Here is a 14,676-nt window from a genome sequence, read left to right on the forward strand (position 1 = left end):
TAAAATTGGCCTGTGTTTATATTAGCTTATGCACTCCCCGTATTGTGTGTGTGTGTGTGTGTGTGTGTGTGTCAGGGGAGGGCATTTATTTCAAGCACATGGAATATGTTAATCACTGGACCATTGCCATTTGCACTTTTCCAGCCCTCTCTGTTATTGCATCTGATCATATTTACTTGGCCAGTTAAATGCATTTTACTCTAAATCTCACAAAAAATATATGTTGCGCTTATAACTGTGGCACAAGCTAAATTGTGTTGAGAAGATAGGCTACCACAGTCTACGGAAGCATCTAACAAATTATCAAGTATACGCCTGTGGCATATATTTGCTTCATTTTGTTAGAGCTATTGTTCCTGTTAAATCTAGATCAGACTCAGGAATTATGCAATGTTTTGGACTTCAGATTCCAGAATCTCCGTTCACTGGCCAAGGCTTCTGGGAATTGAAGTCCAAATCACCTGAAAGACTAGAGTTTGGGTATCATCAGTCTAGATCAGTGGTTCCCAACCTTTGGGCCTCCAGGTATTTTGGATTTCAACTCCCAGAAATCCCAGCCAACTTACCAGCTGTTAGGAACTGTGGGAGCTGAAGTCTAAAACACCTGGAGGCCCAAAGGTTGGGAACCACTGGTCTAGATGGGCCTAGTGAAAAGATTCTTGCCTGGAAAAAAAGATTTATGAAGACTGAACTCAACTTAATGAAAACAGAGATCTCCCTTCTTACCTCGTCCAGTGTGTCCAAAATGCTGCTGGTACTAGAATTATATAAGGCCTTAAATTAAAGATGAACAACTGCACAAGGGTCGAAAGCCAATTTCCATCTTTATGACTCCCCAGAGGCCACACTCACATTTTCCAGGCCTTCTGTAAGTGACGTGACATCATTTCCAGCTATCATTTTCAGATTTTGGGCAATTTTGGAGCACATGGGGCTGGAAAGAGGGTTATAGGAGGGTGGGAGAGTTAAACTGGAGGGTTTTTTTTGGTTGGTTTGGACCATTTTGAGATAAAAACATCATTGGATAATCAGCCTAAATATTCATTTGGTGGACTTGGAGGTTCCCATGGGGCTTTGCGGTTTGCAAAAGTAGGATTCTGGGGCTGCATGCATTCCATGGCTCACATTTTTTCACTCCTTCTTTAAATCTTCTATCAAAATGAATATTATGTCACTCCAAAAACATGGAACCTATTATGGTAAAAGACATGAAATATAACCCATGAAATCAATATTCTGACATAGAGGTACAGAAACACTGCAGGAAAATATATCGGAATCTCCTTGACCTGTTGTCTCATGCTTACGGTTTAAAAAACGGTAAGCATGAGACAACAGGTCAAACTACTCTCTACCTCAAGCTGGGAAAGCACACAAGCTTCTTCTCTTATTAATACAAATTTATTTCAAACAACGCGTACACGAAAATACTTCAGCACTTCAAGGAGAATTTCAGTTTCATGTTAATTACTTTTGATGGTATTTGAAGTTATCTATGCCGTAATCTTCTCAAACTGTGAGATAGGGCAGGATCTGTGTTTCCTAACAGGTAGATTTGGAAACAAAAAGAAAGGGAGCATATTAAGAGTCCAACTAAAGTTTGGGATTATATTGGAATTTTAACCTAAACAGCTTAGATCCAGGTTCAGGCATTTGCCTAGGGTTGCCGTTCCCAAACCCTTTCGGTCATGAAACACCTCAGGAAAATTCTCCCCCCTGCAGAACAATAACTCTGTCCCTAAGCAATGTGAACCCACAAAGTCCTTCTTTCTTTCATCTACTCTTATTGGCCAAGTGTTTTATATCATGTTGTAGGTTTAGAAATAAAAGAAAAAAAACATTTTAAATATAACAAGTTTTTATTTTTGTGGAACAAGAAAATATTGGATATAACCACAAACATTTATTTTGGTACAGAAAAATCTTGGATTCACACCTAAAATGATGAAATTGTTTCATTTTTGTACTTAAAATAGTTTTGAAATTGGGCTTTATGTCCAACAGCTGAGTTTATAAATCCAGCTTACTCCAAAATTTGTTTCTGGTGTTAGTTTAAGCTAAAATGTCACATTCACATGGCTAGGGGAGCATTGCTTAGATAGCCCTCCCTGTGCCGTCCGCCGGACAATAAAAAACTATAAAACTGAAACGTGCTGTCCTTTATCCGGGCGAACTGCAAATCCCTATAAGCTGTCCTATAGATATTGAACGACTGAGTCTGGATAACTTCAAAAAAGGATGTTTATTCATACAAGGTTGTAAACCTGGCACAGATCTTAAAGTTGCAGAAAATGAAACAAATTTCTATAGGTTTTAGGTACAGAATTATCCCTGGTTCCAGAAAGCAAAGGTGATTATAAAACCACTATACCCTAATCACGCTGCCTATATTAGAAGGAGAAACTCTTTCCTTCCCTATCTTTACAGCAAAGATTAGTTCTAGAAGCGACAGAATAACCCTGCTCCTCTAACTAGATTTCCTATTCCAGATCAATATAATTCAATACTTATCTAATTTGGATAGGCTTAGATTGGCCTGGTTTTGAGGATGATTTGTCCCAGTTAGCCTTGCACAGCTCCAGCACGTTGGAAGACTATAGCCAGAATGAAGCTCCAAAATGGAGACTAGACCCTGGTAAAAAGGGCGGTCCTAAGATGTTGCATTCTTTGACCAATCACTGCAAAGAAAACTGCAGCCAGCTCTTGCAGATTCCAAGCCACTTTTCCTAGGCTTTTGCAGCCAGAGGCTCAAACAAAATGTAAAGGAGGGAAAACAAACAAACGACCAATAGGTAAGGCAAACCATCGTCCTGGGGGACGGAACACTCCCCAATGGTCATTAAGTGACACAGATTCGAATTTTGTTTTTAATGAAGAGGTACATTGATTTTCAGTAAGTTTGGTGCAGACTTTTATGAAAGATTAAACAAATTTTTGCAGAATTCCCAGATTGCTAGGCTTCTGCGGAACGAATTTTGGGAATTACTGGTCTAGAGGACTATAGTATAATTCTACTGGTGAATTATCATGTGAACTGGATAAAGTTATACCCAGACTTCCCAATATTTCTAGTTAATTCTCACTATGCTACCCCATATCCTATCTCCATCTGTCTGATTAACACTCTTTACGAATCTGCAGATTTATTCCCAAGCCCTTATCTTATATCAAGTTATTTATACATGTTAACTGATGCCTCCAAGATATTTTCAGTATTAGAAATATCCACAGGAGTTTCCAAGAAATAATGGAAATCTGTATAATACAGTTTAATTGTTTAGATTTTTTAGAGCTATGTTTTACCAAAAAAAATGCTAAAAAGAGGCAAATTACGGGTCTAGTAATAATTGGTGCGTGGCGTGTGGGCAGTGGAAGATAACCCAGAATGCTTCTGATTTTCTGGAAAGGGAACTAAAGTGCTATTTGAATTTAGGAGAACTTCCTCTCCTAAAAGATGTATCCACAAAGTTTTAACTAAATCTGGAATGTGGCAAGCTGAGAAAATAATGTTAGCAGACAGAGAAGCCAAAACAAACCTTTTCATGGAACACCTCATTCTCTTGAAATGAAAATACTGCCAATTTATTACCTTCCCCACTAGCTGGATGTGCATCAGAAAATTCTTAATCTTCAAAAGGTTGCTATAAAACAAGAATGGAGAAAGAGTATCTCATGGATCAAATATGGCCTCAAGGCCATTTTGAGAGCCCCAAGCAAATCCCCAAATAATGCTGCCTTGGACACTAGGACATGGAGCAATGGATTAAAATTGCAGGAAAAAAGATTCCACCTACATACTTGGAAGAACTTCCTGAGAGTCAAAGCTGTTTGAAAGTGGAATATACTCCCTTGGAGTGTGGAGGAGTCCCCTTCTCTGGAGGGTTTTAAGCAGAGGCTGGATGGCCAGCAGTTGGGGGTGCTTTGGTTGTGTGTTCCTGCATGGCAGGGGATTAGACTGGATGGCCCTTGTGGTCTCTTCCAGCTATAAGATCACCACCAGCATCAGGAAAAATTAGAAGTTAGATCTGGTTTGCTGGGCAGATTTGTGCTGGGTATCACATTGGCCGTAGAATATACTACAAAACCATTGTTGCATAATGCATCTGACTGAACTTCCAAAGTCACTTTTCATCTTCGACAAGCAGACGAGTGGGATATAGTAAATTAAACCAACCAACAAATAAAAGATTTCAGCACTGAGATCCACAGGGGTCTTCTGGAGTTCTCTGTGTTTCTGCAATCATTTGCGTCTGTCTAGCTTTGGACAAGGGGAATTGTCCACCACTGCCTCTCATATTACAGCACAGAGTGACTGTATAAAGTGATTTTGGAGCATTTAAGTCAGGAGAGGTCATATGGCATTTCAAGTAGAGGATGGGAATACCAACTCCTACAGTGCTTGAAAAATCATATCCATAAAAGGGACATCTATGAGTGTAAATATCCCAACATGAATTCTAGAAATAGTCTGTCCTCTAAAAGCCACCAGTAGGCTCTTTTAGGACCTCATCACATGGAGGTCCTTTATGCAGGAAATCCGTAGGTCAGTGGGGGAAATCGTGGGGCAGTAAAGTGAATCTATTGCCCAGCACCCCACATCAGCCACATCACCTGCTTGCCCATGACCTGCTGGAAAGTGTACCTTTCTGGCTTGGTCCCGTAATGTCCCCAGTATTTCAGTCTGAACACAGGTAGTCTCCCATGTTCAAAGTTCCTCATTGCAGAACACTTTGCTGACGCAGCCAGTATAGAGACCCACTGGAAGTAGCTGTGCATCATGTTTTTAAAAAATAACAAATAACAAAGGTGATGTATACATTGTGTGTGTGTGTGTGTGTGTGTCCGAGTTCCGCTTATTCAACACTCCCCTGCTCGCTCACTCTCTCACTCACCTCGCCAGGTCCAGGTGCTGCCGGAACCCAGTCGGGTGAATGAGCGAGGGACAGAGGGCGGGCGAGTGAAGGAGGGTAGCAAAGGCCCTTGCTCACTCCTTCGCCAGGCTGGTCCCCGGTGCTGCCGGGACCCGGCATGGTGAAGGAGCTGAGGGACGGAGGGCAGGCAAGCGAAGGAGGGCGGCAGAGGCCCTCCCTCGCTTTCTCTCTCACTTACTCACCCACCAGGTCCTGGTGCTGCCGTCGCCGCTGCTGGGACCCAGCCTGGTGAGTGAGTGAGGGAGGGAAGGTGGCTGAGCGAGCACCCGCCCTGTTATCCATCAGTTTCGCTTATCCGTCAATCTGCCCGCAAGTTTATGATGGATAAGCGGGACTCTACTGTATGTATATATGTGTGTGTGTGTGTGTGTGTGTGTGTGTATCTCCAATTTAGCTAAGAAAGAAAGAAAAAAACTTCCATATATATTGTTTACACCTTATTAGTCCCGTTCTCATTCCCTACTTGTATCCATCCCTTCTCTACTGCTTTCCCCCTCCCTCTCCTGTTCAGCCCCCCTCTGTGTGCCATGTGATGAGATCTGACAGGCTCCATGATGGCTGCATCAGTGAAGTGTTTTACAATAGGGAAATTTGGCAATGTGATGAGATCTTTAGTCTTCTTCTATTTCCCATTGTGTCACTTATGGTAGGAATGTTGTGAATGGGATAACAGTTTTAAGCTCCTCGGGTGAACTGGAGAGGAAAATTCTTCAATGTCTTTTAAAACAATCACCCCACCCGCTCCCTCTGCAAGATAAGCTGAGTTTCTGATTAATACAAAACCAGGAGCTCATGAAAACCACATGGGTTCTTGGGAAAGAGACATGACGCTACTGAGAAAAGGTAGCTGCTGCGAACCTATTCCTGTTACAGATTACAAATGAGGACCAAGTAGGTAGTCCAGGGCCTATTCTTCTTGACTGATGAAAATTACTATCTACACATCAATGGGGGGAGGGTGGAGAGTAAAGGCATACAAGGGATAAGAAATCCACTGTTCATTAACATCCTTTTAGACTTAGTCGTGATTACAATATGTCAAGCCGAGAAGTGTTTAAGTAATCAAATAGATTCCTATGGTTAAGAAAGTCACCCAAACTCTGCTGAAATAATCCCTCATCGAGGTGTCTCAGAAATGACAGTTCGGAAATTAGTGTTCCTGAATAGATGAAAAGTACAATTGAACTGTGTTTGGACTGTTACGGGGAGAAAGTCTCATGATAACGACATGCTTCTTGCTCAAAGGAATGCTGTGCTGTGTTGACGTCCTCACGTAACCTTTGCCATATCCAGCAGCACATTTCTAATGAGAAGCAACAGACCACCAAGAAAGAGAGGACCTAATTCCAGCCACAGAGGTAACGTTGACAACTGTAGAGTATTCTCTGAAACCAAGAAAGTAATGTATTTTGTGAAATATATTAGATTGCACTAGATATGAACTTTGACTAAATAAGAAAGCTTTGATTTTTTCCCCTCTTGCTTTGAAACTTGGCCATCTGTCTGTGTTATCATGGTGCTTTGCTACAGAGCAAGCAATGGTGCAATTCTACAGAGCAAGAAATCCTATCCTTGAAACAAGGAAGCAGTAGCATTCAGATAAAAGACTGGCTTGGAAGTTACAAAAGATTAGAAGGTCCACATGCAGTGAGAAGGGCATCAAAGATCTTGCAGGGCTGGCTGTTTACATAAGATTACATCTTGCTCATGTTTTGTAAGCAGCCGAAAGCAATAGAACATGGAAGCAACATGGAAAAGGCATTGTTAACTTTGTTTACCAGCAAGTAGTGTGGCACTGAATGGAGTAAAAAATAAAACAAAGTGTGCAACATCATACATTATTATTTATATATTAAATAATAAGATTTTGTTAGGCAGGGAATACTCAAAAGTGGTTTTGCCAGTTCCTTCCTTTGAAAAATAGTGTATAGCATTAGTGGTATTCATTGGTGGTCTCCCATCTAAGTGCTAACCAGGGCTGACTTTGTCTAGCTTTCACGATCACAGTGGGATCTGATACTTTTAGCATATATAGGTGGACATTAAAATATTAAAATTAATTTAAAGATTATATGTGCGTGCGTATGTGCTTCAAGTAATCTGTTAATTTATGGAAGCCCCATGAATTTCACAGGTTTCTCTTAGGCAAGGAATACTCAGAGGTAGTTTGACTAGTTCCTTCTTCTGAAATGTAGCCTACCTTCTGTTGGCTGACAATCTCCTGTCCTTTATTATAAGATATCTGGGCAGCATAGAATATGAATAATTAATTTCCAGATTAAAAATTTAAATAATTTGAAGAAGAAAGCATTAGTAAAGGTAAAGGTTTTCCCTTGATATTAAATCTAGTCGTGTCCAACTATGGGGGTTGGTGCTTATCTCCATTTCTAAGCGTTGTCTGTAGACACCTCCAAGGTCATGTGGCCGGCATGACTGCATGGAGCATTATAAACATAATTACAGCAGTTTAAAATCATATAATGTATATTAGAAATAAATTACTCCCAGAAGGTTTTGGTAAAATGCTATGTTTTGGTTTGATACCTGAACGAAATCAATGTTGGTGCCAGTCAGACTTACAACAGGAAGGCATTCCACAGTCAAAGCCCCATAGATGAGAAAGGCTCTCCTGTGTCCTTATACTTTGTATGTCCTCTTTTGCAGATCGCATTTCTCAGCTAGATATATAGGGAAGGGTTCTCCTTCAGATACTGAGTTCCCAAGCCTTTTAGAGCTTTCAATTCCGTCATGAATAATTTGAATTCAGAGTGGAAGCAAATTGGCAGCTAGCATAGGTACTTTAAGACTGGCATTACATGTTGGTAGAAACACAAGTTGGAAATGTTACTTTCTAGACAACAATGATCAGCATTCTACCCATGTGGGTTGGATGGTTTTGGGAACGGTTGTCTCAAAAGTAATTTTTTCAAGCTCTGGACAACAAATTCTAATTAAGCATACTCTTTTTTCTTTTTCTTTTTGCTACTTGGATTATATCTTTTATATCTTGGCCCAGATAGAGTCCAAAGGTCATTATAAGCAGCAGACAAGTTTGATCAACTCACGAATAAATGTAATGTGCAATTGCTGACAATCATGGTTTATCCAGGAATGAAAGAAAAGTCTCTGGAAGTATTATGCCTTCGCTATTCTTTCTGTTTTGATTTTACCTATTATTCCCTGGTCTGTACCCAAACACTTGTATCCTGGAAACAATAACTATGTGTTAATGCCAACAACCATTTTAGCTAGTTCTGGACGGATATAGACTGTCAGTGAAGAAAGATGCATTTCATTTTGTAAAATACAGGGTTAATTTTATATGATCTGGGAAGAAGGATTAAAAGAAAACCTTTGATAATGCTGGGTAGCCCCAGGAAATACTTTAGGATAAGGAAAAAATAATGTGGTATGTACAGGAGCAAAATCTGGGAGTTTCAGATATTTTTTCCTGTCTGGAGAAGCTCTGAGATAAGATTGGTGCCTGATGCTGATCATTCAGATTACAACAGGACAGCAGATTGAAATATGAAGGGTACCAGAACTTTATAAGTGAGGACCTTGAAATGGATTCAGGAAGCAAGAGGAAGCCAATCTAGACCCCACAAGACTGATGGGAGATCTTTTTTTTTGGAAGACTTATTAATGTTCAGACATGGCAGGAATTTTGAAAAGACATGAGCTGGAATCCTCTGTAGATGAACATATGTTGGCAAGAATTAGAATTGGGCAGTTTCATAATGTCCATATCAAAGTGGTAATACACAAAGGGATCTGATGTTTATCAGGATGGATGCACAATAGGACCCAATACAGAATAGAACCAATGCAAAACAGGCTGATGCACAATGGTCCCAAGATGCATGTGAACCGATGCACAACAGGACTGAATATGCATCAGGATACTGGCTAAAGATTATCCCCTTATGCATTTCTGCAATTCACTAACAGGGTTTTGTACGCTACTAAACATATGCTAGATAGTTTTATACCATGCTATGTACTGTAAGTGGAGCCCCCAGTGGTGCAGCAGATTAAACCACTGAGCTGCTGAACTTGCCGACCAAAAGGTCAGCGGTTCAAATCTGGGGAGCAGGATGAGCTCCTGCTGTTAGCTCCAGCTTCTGCCAACCTAGCAGTTCAAAAACATGCTCCGGTGGGAATGTAATGGCGCTCCATTTAGTCATGCTGACCACATGACCTTGGAGGTGTCTACGGGCAACGCCGGCTCTTTGGCTTAAAAATAGAGATGAGCACCAACCCCCAGAGTCAGACACGACTAGACTTCATGTCAGAGGAAAACCTTTACCTTTACCTTATGTACTGTAAACCTTGAGATAACAGCCGCTATCTCCAATTTGTACAGTGTGGTATTTTGGTTATAACCATATTGCACAGAAGTCAGGGACATACTCATAAAATCACAGAGACCACAAGGGCTGTCAGGTCCAACCCAGTGTTGCACAGGAACATACAATAAAAGCATTCCCAACAGATGGCCACCCACCCTCATTAAAAACCTCCAAAGGAGGAGACTCTTTCAACTTCCACCAATTATTTGATTTCTCCCCTCCCCACAAATGTATGTTCACTAGGAGTTTCCATACAATCTTATGAATGGGCAGCAAAATACCCAGATGAAGTCTTCTTCACATCTGCCTATATGTGCATAGTTGACTCTGGGCAGGATGTGTATAAGGATGCCAGGCCTGTATTGACATTTTGATGACATATGGGAAGCTGCATTATATTTTATTCAGTGGTATGTGAATACAATGAGACCCCACTAACCATATTCTGTCCCGCTTTATGCAACTAGAATTAGATCAAGAAAGTCTTTAAGCATCATGCTGGTAGAGAGTGAATCCATCAGTTCGGCACAGCAAGGGAGCGAGCTTGAGCCCTGTTTCCTGAGTAATGAGGAAACATTCCCTCTGCCTTCCACTTTCAGAATGAGGGCAGCAGGAGGGCCTCCTTGGCTTTCAGCAATGTCATCACATAGGCCAATTTGATATGAGATTGTAACATCAATATAGTCACCATGTGGCTTCTGATTGGCCGGGAGCGTGCTCTGAAACAGCCTTTTCAAGCAAAAATAGGTACAGAGGTGGCAGTGGATTATGCACATAGTGACCGCAAAGAAATGTGAGAAAGAAAGATGACAAGAGTGAAAAGTAGAGTTTTTAAAATGGATCCTTAAGCACTAGAATAGGGGCGGGGGGGGGGGGGGGGGAGACAGTTGTTTTTGGATTCCAACATGTTTCAGCCCCAGCCAGGCGAAGGATAATGGGAACTGGAAAAAAGGCTTCCCATTCTTTTTTTCACACCTTCCCTCAAACCACTTTCACAGATATATATTAAAGATAAAACATCTAGTACAGCGGTAGTCATTATCCTTACTGTAACTAGTACTTAGCGTGTATCCTGATGACCGTTTGTTAAATGGTGGTATGTTGCATGCCAGTTTATTATACAAACAGTTTTTGTGCTGTGGTGAGGAGACACAAAGTGTTCAGATGAAATCTCCCCAAGGCAAGTATATCTTTTTTTTCTCCCTTACATAGTTTTAGAAGCCACTCTAAAGAAATAATTTTAATCCCATTGTGGGGTTTTGTGTTTATTGGCGAGACAGAAGACTCCCTGAGATAGCCAAGAAGAATAAACGCCTGTCAGCTCGTTTAACCCTCATGTGCCGTCTCCTACAGCCTTAAATGATACGGCAGCCTGGATGGTCTCAGTCAGAGTCCTTGTAAATGAAAGAGAAATCAGGGAAGAGAAAACGGAATCAAAGCTGATACTGCATTTATGGCACAAAGATTTCACTCTCCTTTTAATCCACTTCAATGTATATGTTTATAATATCTTCAATAATAATTATTAAATATAGAGGGGAAAAATACCTCCACACTTGGCTCCTAGTATAATTGTACTTCTAGTGAGAAGGAAGGAAAAATTCTGAAGTTTTGACAGCATGCCACATCCTCCTCCCCCAGCTTTTAACAGAATCAGCCTCCAGTGAAATAATCCAAGCTGTGTTCAAGAAGTTGGCAAGTGGGTCCAATTAAATGTGGTTTTAGTGTATTCTGGCATTTGCATATCTACTGTGCCAAGATGTAATGTCTGAAAAAAAAAGTCCTGCTTTTGTCCAGACACAGTCGAACAGATAATAGTGCATATTCAAAAATATGACATGAAAGCTTCAATCCTGAACACATTGACTGGGGAAACAATCCCATTGATACAGTCAGATGTACTTCTGAGGATGCGAGCTTAATATTCCACAAGAAGTCCCATTTATCCCATTCACAATTTTCATATGCTGCATACATTACATGTCAATCAATGAGATACGATAAACCAAGACACAAGTTCTAATTCTCCAGTTCATCTGTTTTGGAAAGCATATATCTAAGGATGTTTCAAAATTCTTTTGTAACCTGGTCCCATCATTATTGAATAAATTAATGCATGCCCTTTACAATACTCTTTGTTTGAGATGGTTATTTGTTCAGGATTTAGATACAATCACTATTGTTATGTGTGTTAAAAAGATGTCCATTTTCTCCTTGGAGAGTGACTTGTATAATCTTGATTTCTGTGCCACAGAGAACACATCTTTCATTCAACTATTGCCCAGTTAAATAAAGAATCTCATTAACTGTCCCCTTTTTAAAACATGAAAAGACAAAGCACACTATAATATCACTTCTGGAAATCAATGAAAAATTATCCAGCATTTCCACGAGCAAAAATATCATCTCCACAAGTGTGATCATTTGAAACGAATGCAGGTTCCCCACACACCGAATCCCCATACCTTTTATTAAATTAGCAGCGTATTAACAAGAGCAATTCCTCTGTAAAACTCCCCAACTCCAATCTGTGCAATGGAGCAGCTAATTTCTTTTGGACTGAGGCGATGGCATCAAGCTGCTTTTTCTCCCTGTTTAAGAATGAAACCTTCACCCAAACAAACAATTAAATAATCAACAAATAAGAATATTTAACCAAAAATAAACACAGGGAACAACCAGAAACTGAAAGGCTACAAATTAAATTCGCCCAGACACAAAAGAAGGTTGAGTCACACACTAAGCAAAGGAGAGTTGAAATGCATTCGTTTGTGTGTGCACGCAAGTGTGCTTAAATTGGCTACAACAGAAATACTGAATGAACGCACATTATGGTCAAGAGTCAGAATTTCTCGTGGACATTCATTTAATTAAATGCAACAGGTCAATTTCTTAATATGTTTTTAAAAGCAGATTGTATTTGCTAGTGTCTTCAGCTGATGGGAGGTTTGTTTCCATTAGACGCAGTGGTTCCCAATGTTTTGGTCCTTCAGTTGTTTTGGACTTCATCTCCCAAAAATCCCAGCAAGGTTACCAACTGTTAGGAATTGTGGGAGCTGAAATCCAAAACACCTGGAGGACCAAAGGTTTGGAACCACTGCTAGAGCGAAGAGAAAAGTCACTTTCCACACTCACCCATTCCCACGATCATTTGCTTACTTGGATAATTGATAATTCCTCAAAAACAGCTCATATGGATGACCAACCCATTGAGTTTATTGCAGGAGGGAGGCTTGAGACAGTAGTTCATTTGGCATAGAGTGCTGCAGGGGGCATGGGAATAAGTGGAAATAGTCCCCTTTTTTCACTGACAGCTGCTCCTACTTACTCATAGGAGGGACACCCCTTGATACAAGAAAGTAGGAGCTGACAACCATTTTTTAGTGCTTCAAGATACAAAGCTAATAATGCATTCTGTTTGGAAGTGTATAACTTGAGAAGGCAAGGAAAAAAGAAAAAACTGTTTTAAAACCAAATATGCTTTTTTTTTCATTAACAGATTTAAGACATGCAAAAGAAACCCTTCCCACAAAGCATCTTAAAATCGTGAGCCCTCCCCCCCTTTTTTTAAATTTTATTTAAGAAAACCGGGCTACCTGATGAACTTTGGCCTTAAAGGAACTACTTTTTTGAGCAAAATTTCATAATGGCAGATATGTATGCATCATATAATTATAAACATGGACAAGCACAGTGAAACACATGGCTAACAAAACTCCGTTGACTGATATTCGCCATAATTGAATCACAGATAGCTGCCTTCTGATTGGCAACCCTTTATAACATGAATTTCACACACACAGTCAAGTATGAATTGTCCAGTGGAATGTCTGGCCACTGGGGAAAGTTACACTGAAAGTGCTAGAGATGTACAAGAAACTTTTATTTTGTTATTCATTTTGATTTAGCTCATTAAAAAGATCTTTTGCTCATTCTTTTTTGTTGATTTATCTTGCTTGCTTAATTTTGGTTTTCCTAGTGGTGAGCTTGCCTGCAACAGAGTACATGTGAACAACCATTGCCTGATAGCTGCTAACTTTTACCCATCATGTCTTGCATGTTGTGCTATTCCAGCATATTATGAAGGCCATCTCCAGAAAATAAACAATTATAGAATGCCCAAAATAAGCATTCTGTGACAACAAAATACTAGCTACAGGAAGCAGCAGCTACTACTGAAGAGAGGTATAAACTGCAAATGAATGATGAACAGGTTAATGAAAGTGAAACCATTTGTTGCTTATGTCATTGGTTTTGGAACAAGTAAACATTGGACCAAATGGGCTGCTTCCTGTTGTTTACCCACAGTCTCTTACTTGCAAATACCCTAAGTACTAACACAATGGCATTGTATAGTCTTATGCCACCCTTCAGATGTTGTTTGAACTTTAACCCTGAGCAGCATTAGCCAGCATATCTAATAGTGAGGGATGCTGTGAGAGATAGTTTAACAGTCGCTGGAGGACAACAGGGTTCCTAGGTTTGCATTACCCTAATTGTATAGAGACCGCTTGACATAACCCAGGCTCCACTAGACCCCAGTATAACCTAAAATCTACCCTCTGGTGAAGGCTCTTGGTGCAACAGACAGCTGCAGAAAATCTGCTTGTGTATAGTGATGTTTTGCAAATGAATTACACTATGTAACAAAATTTGGAAAACAAATATATTCCTGGTTTGAAAGTGTTATTTCCTGTTTAAGCGTGTGGTACTTACATTGAAAGCAGTTGTTATACTCCAGAAATTTCGTTTTTGTGGCTGCCACAAACTATGTTGAATTGGTTGGGACTCTAAGAGATATTCATTGAAAAACTATAGCAAAATGTGCTGCATGATGTCCCGCAAAAACTACATTTTTGCAGTTTAATAAACTTTCCCCATGTTTTTATGATAAAACCAATTAAAGAGACATTTATAACCCAGGAACAAAAATTGTGTTACACAGTGTTATCAAACCCAGTTCATCATTAAATAAGGATATCAGGTGTAGAGTTTCTCTGTGCTCATGCCACATGTTCCTGAGCACAGCTTAAACTGGTCCATTTTTTATTTATTGTGTCAGAAACGAATAGAGAATATAGTTACAATGTATAGAAAAACCACAAAGTTAAAAACTTGGCATTATACCAAATTTCCTTTGACCAGAAGCTGGCCACTTGGAGTGCCTCTACTGTTGCTGTAAGGTCCTCCATTGTGCATGTGGCAGGGCTCAGACTGCATTGTAGTAAATGGTCTGTGGTTTGCTTTTCTTCACATTCGCATGTTGTGGATTTGTAGCCCCATTTCTTAAAGTTAGCTCTGCATGTCGTGGTGCCAGAGCAGTCTATTCAGTGCCTTCCAAGTCACCCAGTCTTTTGTGTGCCGGGGGGGGGGGGGTCTCATCTGGTATCAGC

General features: G+C 40.2%; 1 long non-coding RNA gene across 1 annotated transcript in view; it reads left to right on the forward strand.

Moving 5' to 3' along the window:
• Positions 1 to 6,198: 6,198 nt before the first annotated feature.
• The window catches only part of LOC134297390 (uncharacterized), a 73,614-nt gene continuing 65,136 nt past the window's right edge, over positions 6,199 to 14,676 (forward strand). The window contains exon 1 of the long non-coding RNA XR_010004115.1: positions 6,199 to 6,289. This is a non-coding gene — a long non-coding RNA (uncharacterized LOC134297390). The remainder of the gene's footprint in view (positions 6,290 to 14,676) is intronic.

Source organism: Anolis carolinensis, chromosome 1, assembly GCF_035594765.1.
Source record: "Anolis carolinensis isolate JA03-04 chromosome 1, rAnoCar3.1.pri, whole genome shotgun sequence".
Classification (NCBI taxonomy): Eukaryota; Metazoa; Chordata; class Lepidosauria; order Squamata; family Dactyloidae; genus Anolis; species Anolis carolinensis.